Source organism: Lucilia sericata, unplaced genomic scaffold, assembly GCF_015586225.1.
Source record: "Lucilia sericata isolate MDLA Ls3-8-SP2 unplaced genomic scaffold, ASM1558622v1 Contig002365F_arrow, whole genome shotgun sequence".
Taxonomy (NCBI): domain Eukaryota; kingdom Metazoa; phylum Arthropoda; class Insecta; order Diptera; family Calliphoridae; genus Lucilia; species Lucilia sericata.
The window spans coordinates 46,571-65,416 of record NW_023996170.1 but is presented as its reverse complement, the minus strand read 5'-3'; the positions used below and the strand labels follow the sequence as shown (position 1 = coordinate 65,416).

Here is an 18,846-nt window from a genome sequence, read left to right as displayed (position 1 = left end):
AAAAAGCATTTTTAAACAAATTAAAATGTAACTCCCTTATTCATAAACTTTGATCAAAGATTTATAAAGCAAATTTTCATACAAAAGTTGTTCTATAAACCCTTGACAAATGTTTATGAATAAGGCAGTTAAAGTCCAGAGGTTGAGAAAAACATTTGTTCAATTCACAATCGTTGTCGTATCGTTGTATGTACACAGAGGAAAAAAATATACACGGCCTGGTACCGAAATTGACAAACAAATTTTTCAGTATATACATACATACAACAACAACATGTAATGTAGACCACGCAACTTTGTTAACATTGCAACAATGCGTTGTAGCAATCTAAACTTAATTGCACATGCGTTGTCTAAATGTTACAAAGTGGTAGTTCACTATACAACGCATTTTGAGCTAACCACGTCGGTTAACTTTAAGACAACGTGTGTTTATAAAGTTTAGATTGCCACAACGAATTGTTGCAATGTTGTCAAAGTTGCGTGGTCTACATTACATGTTGTTGTTGTATGTATATACTTGACAACGGATGTTATTGAAAAATTTGGTGTCAATTTGGTACCAGGCGTGTATGCTTTTTTTCCTCTGTGTATGTATATATTTTTTTTTTTAATAAAAACTTTTTGAAACAAAACATTAATAAAAAATTACGACATACTGCGATACATCGTAGCGTTGTATGTCACAAAAAAAAAAAAAAAATCAATAATAAAATAAATTACGATATACTACAATACAACCGTACAACACTGATTGTGAATTGTACAAGTATATTTTTTAATGCTGCAAAAAGTTAAATACATTTCTAATTCATAATCGGCGGTTGTATCGATGTATATTGTTAATTTTTTCCGTTTAAAACAAACTTGTTGTAGAATATTTAAGTTGAAAAAATACAACGATACAATACCAAATGTGAGTTACACGAACATGTTTCAAATAGTTATATATGGTCCCCGTCAAATGTTTCAAATACATTTATTATAAAGCTATAAAAAAAAGCGAAAAATCTATTCTTTATTGAGGCCTAAATCCCCTAATTGAAATAATATTGAAAAATTAACATCTTTAACTTTTTAAGCTATTGAAGAACTTAGAGAAACTTCTTCTTACCATTATAAAGTTAAGTTAAAAACTTGGTTTTTTTTCTGTTGAAGCTGAAGTTGTTGGTTTTTGAAGCAACTGCTTGGTAGAAAATTTAATTTCTTTGCAAACGTTTTTTTAAAAACACTGACACTATTCTTCTGGATTTTTTTAAATATTTTTGTTTATTTATTTTTTTTTAACGTTTTGGCAAATTTAATTAACTTTAATGTTTTTGTTATTATTTTTTATATGAATTGTTACAAATTTAAGGTTTATTTTTGAAGTTATTGGTTTGGTTGTTATTTGTTGATTATAACGAAATTATTGTGGTATTTGGGGGTTTTAAAAGGAAGGAAGGAAGGAAGGAAGTAATTGTCGTTATAAGGATAAAATTTATGGGTTGGGTTTTAAAGAGGGGTTTTGATTATGGCTGTTAAGTTCAAGTTTAAGTTTTTGTTGTTTTAGCAATTATTTTAATTAAACAAATTGTTGCCTTGATTTACTATATTTCTCTTTGCTATATTATGCACTTTGATTGATTATTTGATTAGAATTTAATTGTTATAATATAATTTCTACTTATTTGCTAAAAATTTATATATTATTTATATAAATAAAGGTAATTCTGTAGATTGTTTAGTGATGATTATTTGATAAGTGTTGCTTTTTAAGTTTTAAGTAAAAAGAAAAAAAGTATTTTGAAACACTTTGAGTTTAAATTTTGAGGTTAGGCCTATAAATAGTTGATAGATGATTGATTGAATAAGATTGTCAATAAGATCTATATGATTATGGTTTAAAATTTGAATATTTAGTATTGTTATAAATTTGTGCAATAGTTAGTTAATTAGTTTATAATATACGTATGTTTTGTTAGTTTTATAATTGAAAAGATTATTAATCTATAGTTATATAAATATTAAGATAAAATATTGTGATTAATATTTTATAAGACTAGTTTTTGATTAAATTACTAGAATAAATTGTATAAATTTTTAAGAGTAAAATTTGTAGACAGATTGTCAGAGTTTGAGGATTGATATATATATAAAGATCACATAGATTTGGTTTGAAGAATTTAAGATAAGTTTATTTTGTAGATCTTAAAAGATTGTCGTTTTAGAGGGGTTAAGGTGTTCAAAAGAGTAAACACACTAATTTATAAGTTTAAGTATATAAGAGAAAATTTTAAAAATATTTTTTTATATAGATATAATTATTTGTTTGTTATTTATACGCTATTGATTTTATATGATTGTCAAAACGCGTTTTCTTGAGTTAGTTTTTTTACAATGTGTTTTTAATACATTTAAGGATTTTGTCAAATATAGTCAAAATCCCACTAACTGTTTTTGTTTTTTAATAATAATTTATTATAAAGTTATAATGCTAGCAGAAATATTTCACAAAAGTGTTTTGTTAAAAGTTTTTGTATATAAGATACTTTTTGCTAATTTTTCTTTTATTTTATACAATTGACTTGGGTTCGGGGTATTGAATTGTTTAATTCTTTTTTTTTGATTGCTAAATTGTTACTTATAACAGTTTTCTGAGAGAAATTTACTCTAGTATTTAATTAAAATTTTTATTTAATTTATTATACAACAACCTTACGAATTGCTAATTGATTTCTGTGTAATTTTACAGTTTCAAAAAATTTTTTTTTAATATTTTTTTTTTTTCGTGAGACAAAAACAACCTTGTTTTGTTTTCTTTCTTTTTTACAATTAAAATTTTCTTTAAAATTTACAATTATTTAATAAAAATATTTATTTTTTAATAATTTCAAATATATTTTCCTTAATCAAATGCTAAGCTCCTTTTTCTATTATATTATTTAGCTTTTTTTTTGCTCTTTTGATATGTAAAAAATTAATACTGTTAATTTGTTAATTTGCAACAATTTGTTTCAAAATTTTTTAAAATCGTTTTTTTTTTCAGGAGTTTAAGAAGGAGTGTAAATTTTAAGGATTGTTTTGCAGGGATTTTTTCTTAGAAAGGATACCACATGTATATTGAACAGTTGTTTATTCTTAGTAGCTGTTTGTTTTATTACTATTATTCAATTATGGAAAAAGTAGAGTTAGTATAAATTTGTTATTATTTAGTAAAAAAAATAAATTAAAAACAGTTTAGGTTAATGAAATAGTAAGTGACAAAAAAAACTATTTAAAATAAATTCCAAAAAAATTTTATAAATAAAATCTATAAAATGCTTCATGTTAATCCATAAAATTCTCATTTAGTTAAGAATACTTAACACATAAGTATTGCTCTCAATGAGAGAAGACAAGTTTCCGATTTGTCTAGCTTTCTTGATTCTAAATTATGACAAGCTTTCATAAAAAATATTTTATTCTCTTTCAAAATCCAAAAAATATTACTAAATTTGAGCTTAAGTTTTAAAGAAATAATTTGTTTTAAATTCAAATCAAATCTACTTTTTTCTAAAAATACTTGATGACAAACCGAAAAATGGATTATTTGAAAATTTTTGTCACTTACTCTTTCTTTAAATAGAAAATTTCGTAAAAACTTTTTTAGATAAAAACAAAAAACGTAATAATGTAACAAAATGTTTTTAACGCAAAAAGTTTTCAAATAAATCATATATAAATAAAATAAACAATAACCAGCTCTGGTTGCGAAGGACCATTTCTACCTTCAACTCGTTTTAAAACTTTCTAATTTCTTTTTTAAATCTAAAGAAATTATAGCAAACCTTGTCTAATAAGTTGTCTTCTTAAAAAATTTTAGTTGAGCCAATACAAAGTAATGCGGTTCTGCTTATCTGAATTCAACAACTGCAAGCGCAACTAAATATATTGTTAAAACTCCGCATTAATTGGTTGGCACAAAAAAAACTATTCGTTTTAAAATAACTTTAGATTTGAAGAGATTATAATTAAAGAATATTTAACAACAATTGTTGCAATTCCTAGCAAAAATAAAATGAAGTACTTCCAAAAGAATAACATTTATCACCACTTCAAAAAGTAGCACTAAGTGAATTTTTTCACCTTTTGTGGAAGTGGAGTTTAATGACTTCCGAAGAAGCTTATTTGCCAATATTATTTAAGTCAAATTAGTTGTATTCTATAAAGCTACAATTTTACTTGCAAATAAGTTCCAAAGAATGACTACCAAAGTAGTGAATTTGATATCAAATAAAAGGGACATTCCTCCTATGACAAGCCTGTGTTAAAATCATCACTTCTGCATTCTTTTTCAGTACTTCCATATAGTAAATTATACTTCTTTTTCTCTTTTTAAAAGTTCTTTTAGGTAAATCTTAGTGGTCACCATTAAATTTTGTAACCACAACTAAAACTTTTCAATAGATTTTGTTTACTTAGTTAAGGCAATACAATATATTATAATTTTCTTGGGCTTAAAAACATACAACAAAAATTAGTTTTTTAAAATCACAATCAATTATTTGCTACAACTAAACTTTTAAACTTCTAAAATTGAAAGAATTTTAATAGCAACTAAATAAATCTTAATAATTTTTGTAGTCATTATACTTTTGTTACAAATTGTCAATTATTCTAATAACACTTTTTATAGACAAGAAAATCTTTAAGAAATGAAAATATCTTTTAATATAAAATCTGATTAGGAGTTGTTAAAAGATTATTGTTTGAGATATTTTCTTAAGAAAAAATTAAATTGTAAGTTTATTTAAATTCTTATTGTTTTGAAATTGAAATGTTAAACTTAATATTTATTAATACATATGTAAGTATTAGGAATAAATTAAGTGACAAAAGATTTAAATACTATTGAGAAATAATTTCTAATAAAAGAACACATTTGTTACAGCAAAATTCCATAAATATTAATGAAGTTTAAATACAAATATTATTTATTAATATTATTTATAAAGTGTGTGTCTTTTTGTTAGAAATTTAAATTAAATCAGGTCAATAGAGTTTAAATTCTCAACATTTTTAAGCTTCATATTAAAATTACACTGAATAGACAAATAGTTAGTTGTGTAGAATAAAGATTTGTTACAACAATTAAGTAATTTTGTTGCTGGCTTTAATAAAATATATTTGTTGTGTCAACTAATTCAATAACTAACATACTGTAAGGAAAATTAGCAAATGTATTTGTTAATTTCTAGAATTGGTTGCTGTAACTAATTTAATGTTGCTATAACTAAATTAATGACGAAAAATTGTTTATTGAACTAAGAAAATGTTTCTTAAAATTTGGATTAATTTAATTTGCTTCTTTTTTGCGGAATTTAAATCAAATTAGTAAATCAAAGTGTTAATTTAAACAATTTTGTTTTAATAATAAAATTTTTCAAAATAGTTAGTTGTGATCACAAAAATTTGTAACAGTAACTAGTTAGCGTTAAGAAACTAATTTAATAACAAAGAAGAACTAGTTGTTATGAGTAAACGTTTTTGTAAAAAATTTGACTTTAATTTTGTTGTTTATCACATTAGTTAATGCTAGTAACTAAATTAAATAGTTGCAATAGCTAATTAGAAATGAAATTAGCAGCATTCGATTTTTTTAGACAAATAGTTAGTTGTGTAGAACAAAGATTTGTTACAACAACTAAGTAATTTAAGTGGCTTTAATAAAAATATTTTTTATGTCAACTAATTTCAATGACTAACGTAAGGAAACTTAGCAAATGTATTTACTAATCTCTGGAATTGGTTGCTGTAACTAATTTAATGTTGTTGTAACTAAATTAATGACGAAAAATTGTTTATTGAACTAAGAAAATGTTTCTTAAAATTTGGTTTAATTAAATTTGCTTCTTTTTTGAGGAATTTAAATCAAATTTAGCAAATCAAAGTGTTTATTTAAAAAATGTTGTTTTAATAATAAAATTTTTCAAAATATGCAAATTATTAGTTGTGATGACAAAAATTTGTAACAGTAACTAATTCGTTTAGCTAACACCTGATTAGTTAGCGTTAAGAAACTAATTTATTAACAAAGAAGAACTAATTGTTATGAGTAAAAGTTTTTGTTAAAAATTTGCCTTTAAATTTGTTGTTTCTCTCATAAGTTGATGCTAGTAACTAAATTAGATAGTTGCGATAGCTAATTTTAAATTACATTAGCAGGATTTCGATTTTTTTTTTTTTTTTGGAAAATTTCTATTGCTTAGACTAAAAATGACATAGAGAAAGAAAAATCTTCTATAACGAATAAAAAATCTTATTATTTTTAATCTGAATTGTTATGGGGATCATTTTGAAAAATTACATTAATTAGAAAATTACTAAAAGGCTGGTTTTTAAACTAAATAAAATCTTTAAAAATTATGATAAATTAAAACTTAAAACTAAAACTTAATGAAAAAAAAAAAAATTATATTAAAATTAAAATTATTATTAGAAAAAAAATAAAGAAAAACTTGTGTAAACATTACCAATTAGTGTAGTCAAAAAGTTTTGTGATGAAAAGTATGTAAAATGAGAGTTTTATTTAAAATCTGATGAATGAATTTCAAACTTTTCTTTTGCAGTTTTGGCGCTCAACGTTTGATTAATCAAATAACTTGTTGCTAAACAGATTTTACACTTTTATATATATTTTTTCTTTAGAAAAATATTTTGATTTTTTTTATATATTGCACAGGGTTTTTTTTTTTAAATATTTATTGGTTTAACACTATTTTGATTGTGATATTTTGATTAATTTTTTTAGGGTTTTTTAGAAGTAAAAGTTTGGTAGTTAGACGTTTAGAAACAAACACTAGAATTAAAGAAAAAAAATATATATAAAATTTAATTATTTTTTTTTTTAATTTAAAGATTTTACAACAAATGTATTTCTTTCAATATTTTAAAACTTTTTTTTCTTCTTCTGTTTATTTAATATTTCCTACGTGTTAGCGAGTTATTGGTCTTGGTTTTAATGACTTTGAGGAATTACTTTTATTTTCAGTGTTTTTTCAGTTTGTTGTTACTGTTGTTACACACTTTTATAATTTATTTCCAAAAAACACTTAAACACTATACACATTTTAGTTATAAAAATATATATACTATATATTTTTTTAATTTTATTCTTTTTTTAGCAGTTTGAGTCAGTTAAGCAGACAGCAGGAAAGAGTTAAGAGGTTTTGAAAGAAATATATATATTTTTGAAATATTAGAGAAAGAGCAGAACAGAATTCTTGTGTTACCACAATTTAGTTTGGTTTTAAACATTTAGGCCTATACTTTAAGTACATATATTTAGGTACGAATTTATTTCTAGTTATTTTTTTCCTAAATATCTATCTCTCTTTCTTGTCTATAAGTTGTGTCTTTAACCATTAAGGTAATACTAAACAATATCATTATTATGATCATTATGTTGTTAATAATGAGGTTTTCTTGCCTTTTTTTTTTTTTTTTTTGTTCAATTCTTGGCCTTTTTCCTTTGTGGTTGTTTTATTTTTGTATTTCTTAGCTTGTTTTAGGCTTATAAGAATGTGTGTTTTTTCGGTTTTTTTTTCTGAGTAAGGAAAAAAAGATAAAAAGTAATTCAGCAAAGTCTCTTAAGTGTTTTTTTTTTTTTTGTTTTTGTATTTCTTGAAATTGCTTAAAAAAAAGGTTGCCAACTTGTGTAGCTTCGCTCTTTTTACTTTTTTGTATGTTGTTGTTGTTTGTTTCCTAATTCTCTTTTGCTGGGGATTTATTGTTGTATTGCTTTTGTTACCAATTTCGTTAACAATCTTAAGTATAAACGTGTTTTATTCTGAGGTTGAGGTCTTAAGTGTTATTTTTTTATGGAATTTCTATTTTGCCGGTTGTTTGGCATTTTTTTTTTCTTCTTCAATGATTGTCTTTCTGGGGTGCTAAATTGTAGAGATTGTTTGTGTAGAGGGGAAAGAAGAAAACTCTAAACTCGGCTTATACTTATACACCATTTCCAGTAGGAAAAATCTAAACTTTTGAAAATATTTTTAAAGAAATTTTATTTAAATCATAATTTATTTTAAGACACTTTAAAAAATCTATTATAAAGACATCTTTTTTATTAGATTTGCTTTGCTTTGTTATAAACAAAGTCATTTCAAAAATGATTGAGATAAAAATATTAAATTTCAAAAACTATTGACATAAAAAATATTTAAAAAAACTCTTAGCTTAGTTTGGCAAACTTAGTTGTCTCCATTAAAATTTGTAACCACAACTAATTAATTTAGTTGATGCAATAAAAATTAATAAATTTTTGTTTGTTTTTATTAGAAAAAAATCATATCACAATGAAAAATATAATTTTTTAAATATTTTCAATTAGTTGACACAACAAAAACTTATTTATACCAAAAAATATGCGAAAATTTATGGCTTTACAGAAAATTTATTTAAAAAAAATGCTGAATATTTTCAAATTTTAAGAAAAATTTATGAAAAACGTTTCTGTAATGAAATTTTTCTTATTTTTAAAACTAACTTTTAAAACTATTGTTTTTTTTTTTTTTTTTTTTTTTTTTTCAGTTTTTCAACAATTCGCATTTTAATGAAAGAGGCATTTTAATGTAAAATTAATTTTTGAAAAATTTTTGATTGAGAAATTTTTTATATAAAAAAATTTTGAAAAATGTTCTGTTTTTTAACAAAAACTATAAAAAAGAAATTGTTATAAAAATCGAATTTGACAAATATTTTGAGATAATATTTTCTTAAAAGTAGATTTTAACAGGTTTTCAACTGTGATTTTATGTATTTTTTTAACTTAATTTTTTATATAATAAAATTTTTGTTTTTTTTTACATTTTTATTTATTTCGAAAGTTTAACTTATCGACTTTAAGAAATAAAAAGAAAATTATTCAGAATTAGTTGTCAACTTTTTTATATTGAACTTTTAAAATAACAGATTTTTTCAATCAAAAGTTTAAGTTATGGACTTTAAGAAATTAAAAGAAAATTATTCAGAATTAATTGTAAACTTTTTTATATTGAACTTTTAAAGTCAGATTTTTCAATTATTTTAAAAATTAAAAAGTTAAATTAGAAATTGATTTTTAAAACAATTTCAATTTAACAATTTAACAAAACTTTCATTGAAATAGAAATTTTTGTAAAGATTTATAATTTTTATATAAAATTTTTTACAATTTAGGGTTTACAAATTAACGATTTACGGATTAGAAATAATGGCATAAATTTCAAGTTTTTTTAAAAGTTTTGAAAAGAATGAATTAGTTAAAAAACTTAAATATCGGACAATTTTGTAAAAATTTGTTTTTTATAGAATTTATGAGAATTTAAATGATCTTTTTCTAATATAAAAAAAAACAAAAATTATGAATTGTTAATTAAAATTTTGCATAAAAATTTTAATCACATTAATGTCAGTCTAACAAAAAGTTTCATTAATCTAACAAAGCTAATTTTGGGTTCAAACTTTACGTTAATGATTTATACGTAATCTATATGAAATCGTATAAAAAAAGTCTTAGCCGATTTTTAAAGAAAGTTATTAGAATTTCCTAACCATTTCGCAAGACATTAAAATTGAAATTGGTTAAAACAAACTTAACAAAATTAGCTTCAAATTTTAAAAAATTCTATCATAGTCTTACTCAACATAACTTAAATTTAAGCTGATCTTTTTTGGAAATGGTGTAAAGGTATCAACGAACTTTTGCTTTTTTTTCAAGTTCTCTTCTGTGTGTTCGAGTGAGTAGCTGAGTTGTATGTGTTACTGGGTGTAGTTTGGAATCGCACGTTTTTTTGTGTTAAATGGCTTTTTATATGCGAAAAAAGTATATATTTTTAAGAATGAATACACTAACTCCAGCTTAAGCTGTGTTTTTATATACATATCTTTTTTGCTGCTACTCATACTTCATCATTATGTTAAAGATGTTTTAGCAAAAGAAATACGAAAAAAAGTAGATAGGTTAATATCTTGAAATCTTTTAGGAATTTTGGAAATAATTATAGCAGGTCTATAATTATTATTTTTAGGTATAACAAACAACAAAAACAAATATAAACAAGTTACCATAAGAAACAAAAAAAAAAGAAGAAAAAAAGTTTTTTTTTTTTGGTTTTACCGAAAATAATGAAAGAAATAAATGAAATGTTATAATTGTTTAAAAAAAGTTTAAAGATAGAGAAACTCACGAGGTTTTTTTTTTTACAAAATTTTTGCTTGGAAATATAGAAAACTTGTAGATTGGAGTTTATTTGTTTATTATTTTTAAAGTTATTTCTTTTAAAATTAGACACTGTTTTAATTAAGCACTAAATGAAGAAGTTCGGTTTAAGAGTTTAAAGTTAGGAAATTTTGTAAACCGCGTTTTTTTTTTTTACTTTTCAAGAAGTATTTTTATAATTTTTACAAAAATTTCATTACTTTAAAATGAAATTTTATTTTTGAATTATTTTTTAAAACTTTGTTAAAACTTTTTATTATTTTATATTTTCCGTTTTATTTGATTATTATCTTTAAAAGATTTTAAGATATTTTTTGTTAAAAATTGTATTATTATTTGTTTGAATAAAACGTAGAGAATGATGGTTGTTATTGCGTGAGAGACCAACGTTAACTATTGCGTTAAAAGCGTTTAAACCATAAACGAACGTGTGTATGGATGAAGAACGTACAAGGTACAACGTTTAAGAACGATGTTGCTGGTATTACTGACGTTTACGAATTGAACCTCTAAGCTCAACTTTGATTTTTCAACGTTATTGAAAAACGATGGTGGTACTTTTTGAGTTGTTGTAGCTGTTGCTTTTTTTTTTTTTTGAAAATTCACCGAGCAGTTAGTAGAGAGTGTTGTAGAGTAGAGTAGAGTTGCAGGGAAATAGAAACACAGGCACAAATACCGAATGAAATGAACATACAAAAACACGCGCAAAAAACACACAAGAGCTAAAATATGCTGCTCTGCTGCTTCCTCTGCTTAATGTTGCTCTGCGCTGCTGTTGGCTTCTTTTACTTACAACTCGTGGTACAAAGTTGTGTTAGAGAGTGTTAGCAGTGGTAGTAAATTGTAATGATGATTATGTGAATGTTATATTAATGATAATTGTAGCTGTTGCTTAATAATGATGTTGTAGTGAAAAAAAAAGAGAGATTCTTTCAGTTGTTTTTAAATCAACAATTCTCGTTTGAAAAAAACAAAAACAAAATTTTTGAGATTTTTATTTTATTGTTGTTGTATTTTTGTTTAAAAAAGAGTAGTTAGTTGTTGTTATTTGGATTTTATAAAAAAATTTAACTGTGTTAATATTTTTTGTTATATTTTATTATTATTTTTGTTGTTGTATAATATAGAGCAAACGGCGGACAGAATTTGGAACGGGTTAAAGCAAAGACTGTACGAAGACTGAAGTAAGAACGTTTGGCATACTAAGGTAATATACCTACAATTTTATTCGGAGTTTCAGACCAAAAGCGCACACATACACAAGCAGAGAAAAAGGAAAACAACAACAACAATAGCAATACACGAACAAAAAAAAGACATAAAACAAAAACAGAGAAAATACGACACAAAACAACCTTACAACAACATTTTATAACATACAACAGCACACGACCGAATGATGCCGACGACTCACTCAATTCACTTAAAAACGAAACAAACTGAAAAATCTGTGAAAGAAATATATACGTTAACGTGGGCAGAGCACAACGACAACGTCAAACCCACCTTCATCATTATCATCCACATGATGATTATCATTTGCCACTCACTACCGAACAAAAAAAGAACTGTTGAATTTCGTTGAATTGTCTTTCGTTTCCTTCATCATCATCATCACCATCGTCTATGTTGTCGTCTTTCTCTGTCGTCGTGTATTTCGGTTTTTCTTTTACTCCTCGCTTGAGTACATCGTATCAAAACGAACAAAAAATAAATCACACACAAACAGGAAAAATAATAAAAACAAAAAGCAGCAGGTTGCTTTTTGCCTGTTGATGTCGTGGTTGCACACACTCACTCTCACATACACTTACATCAAATGGATTTTGACCACAATTTGTTTTACAACAAATAAGGGTAAGAAACAAGTACATTCTCCTTGTAGAACAGTTTTGTGTTGCATACACAAATTCCACTCCAATTAGAAAGTAATAGAAGTACAGAGATATAAAGAGAGCACGATAATTTAAAGGATGTAACTCTCTTTATACAATTTTTGAACTAAATGGAAAGAGCTTACTGGGAAGAAAGGAGTTTTTGTTAACAATTTTGGTTAGAATTCATACAGGTTGTTGATTGTGGATAATAAGTTGAAAGGGAGAAAATAAAATCATCTAAGTAACACAAGAGAGAGTGACAGAGATCATATACTAAGTGTCATACTGCATATAACACTTGTCCAAGTTTTCGATTTACACAAATTTCTAAATTTTTCTTGTAGGAACAACTGGAAGTATTCAGGGCAAAAATAAGATTTGTAATTAATTTGATAACTTCCTACTATAATTAGACATTGCAAAGTAGAAGTATGTGTAATATTACAAAAATTTTGTAATATAACTTATTTTGTGTAAAATTAAACATTTTGTGCACAATTACACTTTTTGTGTCAAATTACACATTTTGTGTTAAATCAAACATTTTATGTAAAATTACACTTTTTGTGTAAAATTACACATTTTGTTCAAAATTACACATTTTGATCAAAATTACACATTTTGTGTAAAATTACATATTTTGTGTAAATTACACATTTTGTGTAAAATTACACATTTTGTGTAAAATTACACATTTTGTGTAAAATTTCAGTTGTGTGAAATTACATATTTGGTGTAAAATTACACATTTTGTGTAAAACAACATATTTTGAGTAAAATTACAAATTTTGTGCAATTTTTTTATTTAAAAACGATTTTTGTGCAAAGTTTTGTTTTTTTTTTTTAAATTTTGTGTAAAATTTGTATGGTAAATTTTGGCATTGTGTGTAAAATTATACTTTCTGTGTAAAATTACGAGTTTTGTGTATATTTTTTAATTTTTCGAAAACAAAAATTAAAATCCATTCATTATACCAAAATCATTTCAGAAAATCAATTACAACAACAACTACCACTGAGATAAGATAAACATAAGATAACTACAATTATCAAATATTTAACTAACACCCTCTGTAATGAATAGCAAATATTCTCAAAATAAGAACAGGACACATAAAATTAATCAATCACCCCTTAAATAGCCAAGAGATTTATAACACATAACACCTGGTTTTTAAATAAAAACAAATCTTTAAACCCCAATAAACTTTCAAAATTAACCCATATTAAATACAGTAGTTTTCCGATTTAACGACCATTCAATTCTACGAACATCGCATTTAACGAACAAGCTAATTTTTCCTATTGACTACCTTAAATAACGAACAAAACTTGTTTTTTGTACTCTGTTTAACGAACTAATAAAAATATTATTATTTAAATGAAGATAAAATGACATTTATCAAAAATCACAAATAACCTAAGTTGTAGCAAAAAACTATACAGTTGTTTTAAGCGGTGCTTTTATACCCAAAACTGTAACACATTCTGGGTTCTTATTAAATTTTAGTTCGATGTAGCTATGTCCGTCCGTCCTTCAGATAATGACTTTAACGCTCAATACTCGCTTAACAATACGAGTACGCCGATGAAATTCGATATAAACATGTTCTATACTAACCGAAATCTCTAACAAATTTTATGGGAATCGGTCCATAATTGACCTTACCCCCCATATCAGGCCCCCTTAAGAAAATTACGTCAACGCTCATTACTCGCTTAAAAATACGAGTATAGCGATGAACTTTGAGAAATAACTTTAAAGCTCATGACTGAATTAAAAATACAGCGATTAAATTCGACACAAATATGGTTTGAAGGTGGGTATATAAGATTCGGAATTTTGTGTTTTGTGCTATTTTTATAAAAAAAAAGAATTTTTATAAAATACATTTAAAAAATATTTTATGTACCTATTTTTAATTATTTTCCTACCAAAAACCCACGTTTTAGTTAGTACTGCATATAACGAACTTTTCAATTTTACGAACAGGCCTGACAACATATGGGTTCGTTAAATCGGAAAACTACTGTACATGATTTTGGACAAAAATACAATAGATCAAAACTTATAACTAAATGAAATGCCTTTTCCTATAAGAAAGAAAGCAACTGTAAAGATTACCAACAGTAACTGACTATGCTGCAGTTACAACTTCTAACAAATAAATCAAGCCAACAACAAACACAAATAAAACGCATAATACTTCTTTTCTCTAAAGGTAGAAAATAAAACCCCACCACCTCTTTCCAATACAAATTACTCAAACACTCAGTTTGGCATAAAAATACTTGAACCATCATCCCCTTCAGCCTGCTTTAGTAAATGTACACAAAACACATATACGCTTACTATACTATACAGTCATAGAAAGTAAGCAAAAAAAAAAGTCCACTACCTTTTGACCCATTTCAAATCATCATCGTCGTCATCATCATGAATCAACAACGACAACAACTAAAACACACATATGTACATACATACATATGTATGTATATAAATTACACCTTGGTGTAAATGTTTATTTTAACCTAGCACCCTATGCTCTCCCCAAAATTCATTATATTACGCTCAATTGCTACCCCAACCACCCAACAACAACCACATCCCCATAAACAACAACTCACCTACAAACACACTCTTGAAAATAACGCAACAAACAATGAATTTACTTCTCCTAATACCATCATTTTTTTACCGTTATTTTCTCATATGTTTTTGTTATTCTTTTTTTTTTCTTTCTCAATACACGGGAAAAAATCTATTGTTGTTTTTTTTACTTTTTGCACTCGCACTAACTGTAACTCACACACAAACCCATACACCAGTAACATACATTTTGCAAGTGGAAGAACTCTTCGTTGATAAGTAACAAGGATAGAAACATCCTGTAAGAATGCGATAACAATATTTTGGGAAATTCCCAACAAGCAAAATAAAAAAGATAGAAAAACAAAAAACTGTAAACTGAACAAAAACAAAATCTATAGAATAAAATAAAGCGAAAAAAAGAAAAATACACAAAAATAAAAACAACAATAACTATGTATTACACCTGCTTTGAGTTCGAGTTGTTGTTTTTTACACACACCAACGCAAGCAGAGAGTGAAATATTTAACTCACAAACACATAAACACATATGCACTTATCGTCTATGAGCGGGGGTGGTTTTTATAGGAAAAAAAAAACTACTCTTGATGATGACGACGTCATTCAACGACGTTGACGCCGAACTCAATTCGGAATGTACAGGTAAATTAGGTACACAAGTTGTTGCGCTTTTTCGTTTTTTTGCTTTTGCTCTTGTTTTCATTTTTGTATTTGCAAATACAAAATCCACCCCACAGTGTACTGTCGTGTCACATGTGGCTATGGCTGCATCGGACTTCGTATTTTTCCGAAATTATTTTAAAGCGCAAGTCTTAAATTAAAAGGGGGAGTTATTTGCTAACTAGTGGATGTTGTGCTAAATATTAATCTGAAAATTCTCTTTTAATTTCGAATGGGGAAAGGTTGTAGAGTAATTGTTATACCTAAAAATCGAGAAATTCTCTTTAATGTCAGAAGTCAATGTAAAAGCTTTTATAACAGTTTTTAAAGGATAACTTGTACTTGGGGTAAAATATTTTAAAAATGTTATTTTAAAAGCGTTAATTTTAAAAGAATGTTTAAATCTTAAAACTTTTAAAATTTATTGGTTTAAACTATGCATTCCCATGAACTGTATTAGAAAAGAACTAGAACAGAACTAGAACAAAACTAGAACAAAACTAGAACAAAACTAGAACAGAACTAGAACAAAACTAGAACAAAACTAGAACAGTACTAGAACAGTACTAGAACTGAACTAGAACTGAACTAGAACTGAACTAAAACTGAACTAGAACTGAACTAGAACTGAACTAGAACTGAACTAGAACTGAACTAGAACTGAACTAGAACTGAATTAGAACTGAACTAGAACTGAACTAGAACTGAACTAGAACTGAACTAGAACTAGAACTGAACTAGAACAGAACTAGAACAGAACTAGAACAGAACTAGAACAGAACTAGAACAAAACTAGATCAGAACTAGAACAGAACTAGAACTGAACTAGAACTGAACTAGAACTGAACTAGAACTGAACTAGAAAAAGAACTGAAATAGAACTGAAATAGAACTGAACTAGAACTGAACTAGAACTGAACTAGAACTGAACTAGAACTGAACTAGAACTGAACTAGAACTGAACTAGAACTGAACTAGAACTGAACTAGAACTGAACTAGAACTGAACTAGAACTGAACTAGAACTGAACTAGAACTGAACTAGAACTGAACTAGAACTGAACTAGAACTGAACTAGAACTAAACTAGAACTGAACTAGAACTGAACTAGAAAACTGAACTAGAACTGAACTAGAACTGAACTAGAACTGAACTAGAACTGAACTAGAACTGAACTAGAACTGAACTAGAACTGAACTAGAACTGAACTAGAACTGAACTAGAACTGAACTAGAACTGAACTAGAACTGACTAGAACTGAACTAGAACTGAACTACTAGAACTGAACTAGAACTGAACTAGAACTGAACTAGAACTGAACTAGAACTGAACTAGAACTGAACTAGAACTGAACTAGAACTGAACTAGAACTGAACTAGAACTGAACTAGAACTGAACTAGAACTGAACTAGAACTGAACTAACTAGAACTGAACTAGAACTGAACTAGAACTGAACTAGAACTGAGACTAGAACTGAACTAGAACTGAACTAGAACTGAACTAGAACTGAACTAGAACTGAACTAGAACTGAACTAGAACTGAACTAGAACTGAACTAGAACTGAACTAGAACTGAACTAGACTGAACTAGAACTGAACTAGAACTGAACTAGAACTGAACTAGAACTGAACTAGAACTGAACTAGAACTGAACTAGAACTGAACTAGAACTGAACTAGAACTGAACTAGAACTGAACTAGAACTGAACTGAACTGAACTAGAACTGAACTAGAACTGAACTAGAACTGAACTAGAACTGAACTAGAACTGAACTAGAACTGAACGAGAACTAGAACGAACTAGAAAACTGAACTGAACTAGAAACTGAACTAAACTGACTTAGAACTGAATAGAATGAACTCACTAGTTAGAACTGAACTAGACGACTACTGAACTAACTGAACCTGAACTAAACGAACTAAGTGAACTAGAACTGAAATAGAACTGCCACATCTAGAACTGTTAAACTTTTAGAACTGAACTAGACACTGAACTCAGTTTGTTATTTATGAAATAGAACTGAAATAGAACTGAACTAGAACTGAATAGAACTGAACTAGAACTGAACTAGAACTGACTAGACTGAAGAATGAACTAGAACGAACTAGAACTGAACTAACTGAACTAGAACTGAACTAGAACTGAACTAGAACTTGAACTAGAACTGAACTAGACTTGAACTAAACTGAACGAAACTGAACTAGAACTGAAACTAGAACTGAACTAGAACTTGAACTAGAAAAACTGATTAAAACTGTTTCTAATTCTAGTTGAACGGAAATAACAACATAGCAAGAACTATACGTGAACAAAAAATTGAGAAGGCCAACAATCTATGTGTTGAATTGTTTTTTGCCTTTTTAAGCAGTTCTGTCAAGTGTGATTATTTATGATTTTTATTCATTATCATTTTAATTAAATTACTTCCCCAAAATCAAATTAAATAAAATTTAAACACATTTTTAACAACTACTTACAACTTATTTTTTTAAATTTTAATTGCCATCATTATCTATTGCAACGTGCAAAAGAAAACAGCTTTAACAACATTCGCAGCAATTCTTACAAAAAATGCATAAATCTCTTACCTGCAAAGAAATTTAAAGAAAAGAAAGATTTAGTAGGTTGTTATAAAAAAAGAAATAAAAAAATAAATAGAAAAAAAATTAAACAATTCCTAAGATAATTGACTTAAAAAGCTTTATTAGAGAAGCAATAAAATTCCTTTTAACAAACCAAAAAATTGAAATTCATTACCACAAAATAACAAGAAACAACTGCAGAAAATTATTTTACACAAAAAATAAAATAAATTAAATACAGCAACAACAAGAATATAATGCACAAAATGGGCAACAAGTACAAGTACATGGAAGAAGAAATAGTTTATAATAAATGGTTTATGGTTGGTAAAAGAAATGACGACGACAACGGCAAGGAGGAAGACGGGGGCCATGAAGTAAAAAGGCATCGTGAGCAGCAGCAACAAAAAGTACAGCACCAAACAAAAATACCAACAACATACAAATTCATTGCAAATCATTTAAAAGCAGTTTATAGTTGTTGCTCAATTCTACTGCACGCTGCTGCTGCTGCTGGCTATTGTTGCCACATTCAACCGAACAAACAAACAACCAGCCAAGACATTTTATTTGTTGCATGTTGTATGTACTTTTCACAATGCACTTACAGCAAATGCAGGCAGGCAAGCAACCAAACAGCCATTGAGTCAGTCAGTCAGACTTCTTTACCACAACGAATGAAGAATGTTTCTAGTCTATAGTTGATGGAAAAGAAAAAAACTAAAGATTTTCTTTAGTTGCATGTTGGTATCTGGAAGTATGTCTGCATTTGTGTGCTGTTTAGAGATTGTCTGTGTTAAATTTTTATTGCAACAAGTTTTTGTTAGCCATAATGCAAAAATACAAAAAATACATACATACATATAAAATACAAGTATTTATGTTAGTT

The 18,846-nt window shown here is 26.4% G+C and overlaps 1 long non-coding RNA gene across 1 annotated transcript; it reads right to left on the bottom strand.

The window, feature by feature from the left end:
* Nucleotides 1-2,866: 2,866 nt before the first annotated feature.
* On the bottom strand, nucleotides 2,867-11,559 carry LOC119613847. The gene is made up of 3 exons (XR_005232278.1): nucleotides 10,194-11,559; nucleotides 6,495-6,820; nucleotides 2,867-3,142 (listed from the first exon to the last, which is right to left on the bottom strand). It is a non-coding gene; the product is annotated as an uncharacterized LOC119613847 (long non-coding RNA).
* Nucleotides 11,560-18,846: the final 7,287 nt, after the last annotated feature.